Source organism: Herpailurus yagouaroundi, unplaced genomic scaffold (genome assembly GCF_014898765.1).
Source record: "Herpailurus yagouaroundi ecotype Mexico unplaced genomic scaffold, PumYag 162, whole genome shotgun sequence".
Taxonomy (NCBI): domain Eukaryota; kingdom Metazoa; phylum Chordata; class Mammalia; order Carnivora; family Felidae; genus Herpailurus; species Herpailurus yagouaroundi.
In genome coordinates this window covers 8,083,570-8,092,881 of record NW_024412403.1, presented here as the reverse complement: position 1 = coordinate 8,092,881, position 9,312 = coordinate 8,083,570, and the positions used below count along the sequence as shown (strand labels likewise).

At 50.9% G+C, this 9,312-nt stretch overlaps 1 long non-coding RNA gene across 1 annotated transcript; it reads right to left on the bottom strand.

Annotated features, from left to right (window-relative positions):
* Positions 1 to 4,591: 4,591 nt before the first annotated feature.
* Positions 4,592 to 8,171, bottom strand: LOC121035943 (uncharacterized). Its single transcript, XR_005793153.1, has 2 exons — positions 7,873 to 8,171; positions 4,592 to 4,731 (listed from the first exon to the last, which is right to left on the bottom strand). It is a non-coding gene; the product is annotated as an uncharacterized LOC121035943 (long non-coding RNA).
* Positions 8,172 to 9,312: the final 1,141 nt, after the last annotated feature.

Sequence of the window (9,312 nt, the reverse complement as noted above, 5' to 3'; positions counted from 1 at the left end):
CCGTTAAAGATCCCGCATTTGTCATCTGTCGTACGGTGACACACAGTTCCTGGGATCTTCCAGATGCTGGTTTGTAAGTCCGTCCACCTGCCACAACCACGCAGTCTTCATGTTGAGGCCGTGTGACATCTGGCAGCCCCGCCCTCTTCCCTTCAGGTCGTCCTTCCTGGCTCGTTCTCCGCCATGTGAGTTTTTGAATAACTAATTTCAGAAGAAAATGCTGTACATCATGAGCTGGGGAGATTGGACTTCTTTTGATGTGAAATTAGCATTGTATCCCGGAACATGGTACGTCTTTTCATTTGTGAACCTCACTTTCCGTGTCTTTCAGGAGTCTTTCAAAGTTCTTTGCATAAAAGCTTTCCATGTTGTATGTTATTTTTACACCGAGGTGGTTTTTCTGTGTTTCCGCTCTCAGTGGGGTTTTTCTCTTCCACATATCTTCTAGCCGGTTGTTTTATGAACGCATGAAGGCCATTGGCTTGTTAAAAAATACTAATTTAGATAGATAGCACGAGCAAGGGAGGGGTAGAGAGAGAGGGAGACAGAATCCCAAGCAGGCTCCCGGCTGTCAGTGTCTCACCGACTGTGAGATCGTGACCTGAGCCAAAACCCAGAGTCAGTCGGTTAACCAGCTGAGCCACTCTGGAGTCCCAAGGCCGTTGGCTTTTACATTAGTTTTAGATCCCGCCGTCTCACAAAATTCTCTCATTGTGTCTTAATGGTTTTGTCCGTGGGATCTTCGTATTTTTCCAGAATGCGGCGATGCCACCTGCAGATAGGGACATTTTGTACCTGCCCGCTGGTGCTTATCTGTTTGTCGTTGGCCCGCGTCTAACGATACTGCGCAGTGCAGTTGTGGAGACAGCGGAGACGTAGCGGTATCTTTCTTATTCCTCACTTCAGTGAGAATGCATCCGGGGTTTCCCCCGAGAAGAAAACGTCCCGTCTTTGTCTGGTCACCGTTTTTGCCTTCAGCTTTACTTTGTAATTAGTACAGCCACGGCGGTCCTCTTTTGATTCGTGTTTGCACAGCGTAACCTTTGCCACCCTTTTACTCGTAGCCTTTTTATATCCTTATGTTTTTGATGTGTCTTTGCAAAAACAGTGTCTCGTATGTATCATGGATGTGTTCTTGATCCAGTCTGCAAGTCTTTGTGTTTTCAACCGGACCTTCTGTCCACTTAGGTTTAATGTAAGCACTGATACGTTTGGAATTCTCTATCCTTTGGGATTGCACCATCTATCTCCTCTTTCTCACCCCGCCCCTCCTTGCGTCTATTCCTGTGCATTTTCTTCTTCTTTTGGATTGATTGTGTATTTTGCAATTCTATTTTCAACTGTATTTTTCCATTTCAATTTTTCAGTTCCCCCATTAGTCTGTAAGTTATACAGCGTTCTACTCTGTCGTTGGTGGTTACTATAGAGATTTAAAGTGCGACGTTTGTTTATCAAAGACTAATGTTACTTAAGCGTGTCTCCCCTTTTCCTAGACATTGCAGGGGCTTCAGAATATTCTAAACTGTAAACACTCCTCAATTTACATGCTGTTACCATATTTTAATTCTGGATAATTTTAGCTCACAATAGACTTATGCTTGCTTTTTATACAGTCAGCACTCAGTAGGGTTCACCCAAATTCAGATTTACCCTCTTTCTTACTCCTTATTTCTTCCTGCATCCCTGAACTTCTAATTAGGACTATTTTCATTCTGCGTGCAGAACACCTTTTAGTTTCCTCTTTATTGCAGCAGTAAATTATTTTGCTTTTTGATATTTGGAAACAAGTCGTACCTCCATTCTTGAAAGATACTAGTTTCCACTTCTAATTTTTAAATACCGTCAGGATTTTTAAGAAGTTATGAACGTAGGACAGGGAGTTCCCAGATACTTTTCATCCTGTGTCTTCAACACTGAACGAACTATGTGGTCATTAATACAGTCATGAAAGTGGGGAACTAGCTGACACAGCTAATCTACAGATCTCTTCAAACTTCACCTGGTTTCTGGACCAGGTCCCACCCAGGGCCACACGCTGCCTTGATTTGTCACATATCTCTAGTCTCCTCCTGAGACCTCTCTTTGGTCTTGTTTGCCGCCCCCCCCCCCCCTGGCCTTGGGATTTTTGAAGAGCTCTGACTAGTGATTTTGTAGAATTTTCCTCAGCTTTGGCTCGGGAGATGCTTCTTGTGATTAAATCATGACTGCACGTTTCGGGCAAGAACACCAGGAAATGATGACGTGCTGTTTTCAGTAATTCATATCAGGAGGCGTATGCTTTTCTTATATCTCAGTCCTGGTGATGCTTTGATCACTTCGTTAAAGTGGTATTTTTCCGTTTTCTCCATTGTAAACTTACTGATTTTCCCTTTGTAAGTAGCAGGCGTTTTGTAGGAGACGCTCCGAGAGCATGCATATTTGGTATTTAATGCTACGTAACGTATATGACAAATTCCCTCCCCACTCCCAAATTAGTGGCTTTAAGAAACAAATAATTTATTATTCGTGGTTTCCTTGGGCCAGGAGTTGGGAGCAGCTCCACTGGATGACCTCGGGGTGGGGTCGCTCAAGTGCAGGCGACAATCATCTGAAGGTTTGACTGGGGCTGGAGGGTCCCTGCCAAGCCAGCTCCCTTATGGGCTCTTATCTGGAGGCCTCAGCCGTCCACTGACTGTGGGCAGAAGGCTCCATTCCTCCCCACGTGGACCTCTCCAGAGGGCTCCTGCAGTGGCCTCATGACATAGCACCTCACTTCAGCCACATGAGGAGCACAAGGCGGAAGCCACAAATGTCTGTGGCTTGTCCTGACAACGTGCCACATCTACAGTATCTTCCTGGGCCACCGGGTCAGCCGTATTCAGTGTGGGAGGGGACTGCAAAGCAGCATGAGGACCAGGACTCGGGATCCTTGGTGGCCATGTCCACAGCTGTTGGTTCTTCTGGGCTCCTGGCACCACTTTCTCCGTCGTCCTTCCTTTTCCGTGAAAGACCGCTGACGTTCACTGCAGAATTGTTTTCCCAGCCGTGCGCCAGTCAGGGTCCCATCAGAAGATGGAACCGAGGGGCCCCTGGGGGGCTCCGTCGGTTGAGCGTCCAGCTTTGGCTCAGGTCACGATCTCGCGGTCTGTGAGTCCGAGCCCCGGGTGGGGCTCTGGGCTGACAGCTCAGAGCCTGGAGCCCGCTTTGGATTCCGTGTCTCCCTCTCTCTCTGCCCCTCCCCTGCTCACCCTCTGTCTCAAAAATAAACATTAAAAAAAATTAAAAAGAATTATTAACCAGAGTAATGGGTGATTGGCTAGCGAGAGAACTCTAAGAGCCGTAAGAGTGTAGGGTATAGGCAGCGGTCTCTGCACCTGGGACTGAGAGAGACCCCCTCCCAGAGCTAACCTCCAGACCTCCTGGAGGGGGTGCGGTCATGACTCTGCTCCACAGACCGAGGTGGGGCTCTGCTCTGTTTGCCGAGGTGCTTCATCAGAAGGGCTCGCGTGAGATCCACCCTCTGCGGTGGGAAGCTGGCCGGAGGGAGGCATCGCACCTCAGAACCCTCGAGGCTGCTCCAGGAGGTGCCCCACGAGCCCCGCAAGAGGAGGAGCCTGGCTGGCCGCTTTCTTCCCTGACACTGCTTGAGGGAAGGCGAGCGACAGGCCTCCCCCCCCCCCCCCCCCCGTTGCTGGCACTTTACTGCGAGCCACCCAGGGCAGGGGGGTGCCACGGAAGCCGTTTGCAGGGCACTCCCTGCAAGCTGCTGGGTGTACCCGAGAAGGCTTCCGGGGAGGCGTGCTTAGCCAACAGCGCTGACTAGTACCAAAGGGGCCAAATTATTATTTCTAAAAGATGTTTTATGTGTACATTTGAAAGAGAGAGAGACCGTGCATGAGAAGGGGAGGGGCAGAGAGAAGACAGAATCCGAAGCGGGCTCCAGGCTCGGAGCTGTCGGCACAGAGCCCGACGTGGGGCTCGAACGCACGAGCCGTAAGATCACAACGTGAGCCAAAGTTGGACGCTTAACTGACTGAGCCACCCAGGCGCCCCCAAAGGAGCCAAATTATTAACATGGGGTCAAGTACTTAGTTTCATAAAGAAGGAAAAGAAAGATTCTTAGTTTTAGTCTAACCACCTGCGTATTTGCGAAATTCCCAAAGTGGCAGCTGCGTTCAGCGTAGACTCTCGTTGATGGACGTATTTCAAGTGTGCGCTTTGATCAGTATTGGTGCACGGACACACCTGGGTGGCCACCACCATCGGGATAGGAGAGGCCGCGCCTGAGAGAATAGCCACGAAACGCAGGAGGAAGACGAACAGTAGGGCACAGGGTGAGTGGCGGTGGGGAACTTGCTTTCCCAGGTGTCAGGACGTTCTATAAAGCCACTGCGATAAAACCAGCGTGGTGGTGGTCGTCTAGGAGCAGACAGGTAGGTCCCAGGAAGGACAGACAAGCTGGAAATACGGCCCTCCATCCACAGAGAGGAAAGTAATAAATACCTCGTAGTGCCAGAGTTCAGTTGAGTGAGCGAAGGTCCTGACACGGTGGACACTGGGTGTTCTCCGTCTAATGGGGCTGGTGCGCATAAATAATCGTCGTAACACAGGATCAGCGTGATTCAAAGTTTTACGGGTTCAGAAGAGGAATAGACTAACAGAGGAGGTAACACCTGAGAAGTATCTTCAACAATACATGAGTCTGAGGAATGGGAATGGGCATCGGGGAGCTGGGATCCTCAGCAGAAGGAGCTGCGTAGGTAAAGGCAGAGAGAGATGTGAGTGCCACGGTGTTTTGACGGAAGTAGAATAATGCCCTGCTCCCCAACCCGGCCAAAGACGTCTGTGTTCTAGTCCCCAGAACCTTTGATACGTTAAGTTACGTGCCAATGAAGAATTAAGGTAGCATAGGAAATTTGAGGTTGGTCAGGTGACCTTGAGATGCAGAGTTTTTCAGGTTATCTGGATGGGCTCGACATAATCATAAAAGTTCCTGTAAGTGGAGGAGGAGGCAGAAGACAGAGAGCCAGAGCAATGGCGGCCTGAGAAGCTCTTGGCCCGTGTTGCTGGTTTTCAAGATGGCGGAAGGGCCACGGACCGAGGAGTACGTGTGGCCTCTAGAGGCCGGAAAAGGCAAGTCAGTGGATTTTCTTTTAGAGCCTCCAGAAAGGAAACGGGCCGGCCAACGCCTTGATTGGAACCCAGCAAGTCCCATTTTGGACTTGGGACTTCCCGAACTGCAAGATGATACGTTGGTATCGCGTGAAGCCTCCCAAGCTGCGGTAACTTGTTAGAGCCTCCAAGGAAACCGACACAAGCACTGAATAAATCAGACTGGTGGAGCCTCAAATCCAATGGGAAAATGGAGGGGGCAGAGTGGGCGCCCGAGGCCACACCATGGGCTCCTGAGATGTCGTCTAAGGGGCTGGTGCCACAGGAGAGGGCAGTGACGCCTGTTTTAGGGTCATCACATTGGCCAGAGGGTTTGGAGGCAGAGAGGCAGGGAGCGCACTCTTTCTTACCCAGTGATGCGGTTTTCATATTGGCCACCTCACTCTTCGTGACAATCTCTCCGGGAATTACTGTCCTTGTGCATGAAGGACAGTGTGTGAGTTCGAGCCCCGTGTCGGGCTCTGTGCTGACAGCTCAGAGCCTGGAGCCTGTTTCGGCTTCTGTCTCTCCCTTTCTCTCGGCCCCTCCCCCACTCACTCACTGTCTCTCTCTCTCTCTCTCTCTCAAAAATAGACATTAGAAAAAAAAAGAAAACACATAGTATCTATAGGGCTCGGTACTATCCAGGTTTCGGGCATCCCTGAGGTTTCTTGGAATGTGCCCTCCGTGGGTAAGGGGGGACAGGCTTGTTATTACACTCATCGTATATAAGTCTCCTTTCTAAAGTTCGTCTAACCCAATTTAATTCTAGGGCTCGGGCAGGTCAGCCCATAATTATTTTTGTGTTGACTCCAAAGGATTTTTGTTGCAGACAGCGAGCCACGTGTTTGTCACTTGGTGGCAAACAGAGCTCGGTCACGTCAGCCCCAGGAGCCGCTGGTTTACGCAGCGTGGTTCTCTTAAGTGCAGTGGGTCTCGGGCTCCCTAGGAACAGGTGCACTCCCTAGCAAGAGGCTGCCCTTCTTGAACTGATCGGGAGTCCTTGGACGCCCTGCCTCGTGAGATCAGAGCTGGACGGACGCCGAGGCCCCCGAGGCCCTCCTGACTTCACTCCGGGTGACCCTCGGCGACAGCCGTGTGCTGAGACAGAGGGCGGTGGTGCCGTCGTTAGTCCTGAAGCAGGTGGCGAGGGCGACTGAGCAGGTGCTGCCGGGGTCTTCGGCTCCTGCTCGAAGCCCCTTCGCGAGGAGAGAAGGGAAGAGCGGTGATAAGGTGACGAGCTGGGGTCTCTTCCCTTCTGTGATCTGTTGGGTGCTCAAGGGGGTACGGGGACCCACCCCCCTCCGACGCGCTTCTGGGCGTCTCTTGAGAAAATGCAGGAGTTGAGGGTTTCGTGCCAATCCGTGTGGGCAAAGGGAGAATAGTTAGAACGGGCCTGGAGGAGGCTGAGGTGGAGAACAGAAGGCAGGGATGCTCCCCGGGCCCGGGCTGTGGGTGGCGTGTCTGATCAGGATCTGAGGGTCCCAGCTGGGCCCAGGTGTTACCCAGGGCACCCGAGGTCGGTCCCCTCGTCCTGAGCACCCGGGAGGGGACGAGAGAAATGAGTAGGCAAAATAAAGTTGACACAAGGCTTTTCCGGGTCCGGTATCCAAACCGTTCCATATTTCTGGAAGTGCAGTAAACCCAGGAGCCGGGTCGGAGATGTGGGCGTTCGGGCTCTAAAACCAGAAGGGTGTTGACCATTTGCACGGACAACCAGACGTTGGGAGAAAAGCCTCTTGGCGTCTACGTTCTCTGCTGTAAAATTGAAGTATTCGGGCGTCTCATTGAAACTGCAGGGAAGGGAGGGGCTGATGTGTTTCTACAGTGCAAGGAACGGTAGGGGGGCCTGACCATGGCCCACGTGAGCAGGACCACTGTCACGGGCGCTGCTGTGGAGGCAGGAGTGCACGTAGGGAGGCCGCCCGCAGGCCCTCCAGCCAGGGGCCTCCCATCCACCTGTGGCTCATCCCCTCCCCGTCCTGTGCTCCGGGCGATGGAGGAACCGAGCCTTCTTCCCGCGGACTCAGAGACTCACTGCCTTTGGAGGAAAAATCCTTAAGACGAGGATCCGGGGGCTTGGGGACCAGTGACAAAGCTGTTCGGCAGGGGTCACCATGAGGAATTCAGTTCGTGGGGACGGGCTTTTCTGTTCCCTTAGCCAAAAGTATTAGCCATTTACTGTTTCAAGGCAGTAATTCTGTTAGTACGATAAGCAGTCGCTTAATACCTACCGCCGTCCGTATGTCCTCGGGTCTCACATATTGCCAGTGTCACATGGACCATTAATTTGTAAGAGAAACGTGGGAAGAATGAAAATAAAAGCCATGACACGAATGGACCCCACAGTCTGTGGGACTTGTGCTAATATTAGAATCGTTGTGATGTGGAAGGAATGAGCTTTTTAGAATCGAGGTAAAAGTTCCGACACCAGATTCTGCCGTGGGGGGAGGGGTTCCCCCCACGTCCGAGGAATGTTCCAGACGCCAGCCGGGCGTCCTGTGGGCCAACTCAGTTCGGATACGGTCTCCCTAAAAGTAGCGTCAGATCCCGCGGGTGTAGGGCTCTGTCCCACAGGACTGCCCCCCCCCAAACCCAGACACCCCTGGTGAGTCCGGGTTGTCACCTGTTTCTGGCCAGTCGGCCATAAATCAGAAGGCTCCCATGACCCCCTCCTTGGGTTTGATTGATTTGCCAGACTGGCTCACAGAACTCAGGCAAACAGTTTACTTCCTAGATTACCTGTTTATTGGAAAAAAGGTGAAACTCAGGGAGAGCCCCGGGGGGAACTGATGTGTAGGGCACTGTATGTGGGAGGGGGCACAGCACCCAAGACCCGTCCTGGTGCGCGTCCTTCTTCTCCATCTTCACCAGCCGGGAAGCGCTGGGCCCTGTCCTCCTGGGCTCCGGTGGGGGCTTCACTACAAAGGTGGGACTGGCGACCGAGCTCAGATCTCCAGCCCCTCTCCCCTCCGTAGGGCTGGGGGCGGGGCTTGGAGTTCCAACCCTGTGATTGCAGGTTGGTTACCCTGGCAACCAGCCCACCGCCCTCGGGGGCTCTCCAAAAGTCACTCCGCGGAGAGGGGTTTGTTATAAATAACAAAAGCCGCCCACTTCCCCTTTACCGCTCTGGAGCTGTTTCAGGGACTGGGAACAAAACTAAGTATTGTAACAAAAGAGGCCCCTGCGGTTCCTGTATAGGAGATTCCAAGTTTTGGAACTGTGTGCCGGGAACAGTGGACAAAGGCCAGATACGTGTTTCTTCTTGCAAATCACTGTGTCACATTTGGTTAGTGGTACGAGCGTTCATTCACCTCTTTGACGGTCTCCTAAGGGGTTGCTCCTCTGTTTTGGTTCGTTTTCATCATCCTGGATTTACTATCAAATGTCTCATAAAAACAAAAAAGGTATAAAAATTCTGCAGGTCAATTTATCGACTCAGCAGATACGTACAAATAACATTACGAATGCAGTGGAAGTCTGCACCTCTTAATTTTTTTTTTTTTTTTAAGATTTTATTGTGTAAGTAATCTCTGCACCCAGCGTGGGACTCGAACTCACCACCCTGAGGTCGAGAGTTGCGCGCTCCACTGATTAAGCCAGCCAGGCTCCCCTACATCTCTTAATGAATTTTAAAGAGACTTTAAGAGATTACGGTAACTACCAGGTGGCTGTTTTATGTATTGCAAATGCTTTCCTGCTTGCCCTTCATCTTTTAAATTGTCTGCGTATGGAGGTGATATGTTTTCATGTCATTAGAAGTCAAGCATTTCCTCTATAGTTTTGGATTTTTCTGTCCTGCTAAGAAAGGCCTCTTCACCTCAGGATAATATAAGCACTGTCCAAAATGTTCTTGTGTGATATTGTTTGCATTGAAATATTCCATCTATTTGGAGCAGATGGCGCGTGTCTCTGTGTGTGGACGTAAAACTACAACTCTGCATTACCAAGATAAATGGAGGATTGCTGTGAAGTATCAAAGTGGTGATGTGAAAATAGAGTGTCCTAATTGGCGTTTCTGGTATTTCAAGGGAGGTTAACCTTTCCACCACCCCCTCCCCGTGCTTTTTATTTTTATTGTTTTAAAACATTTATTTTTAAGTACTATCTACACTCAACCTGGGGCTCAAACTCACAACCCCAAGATCAAGAGTCACATGCTCCACCTACTGAGCCAGCCAG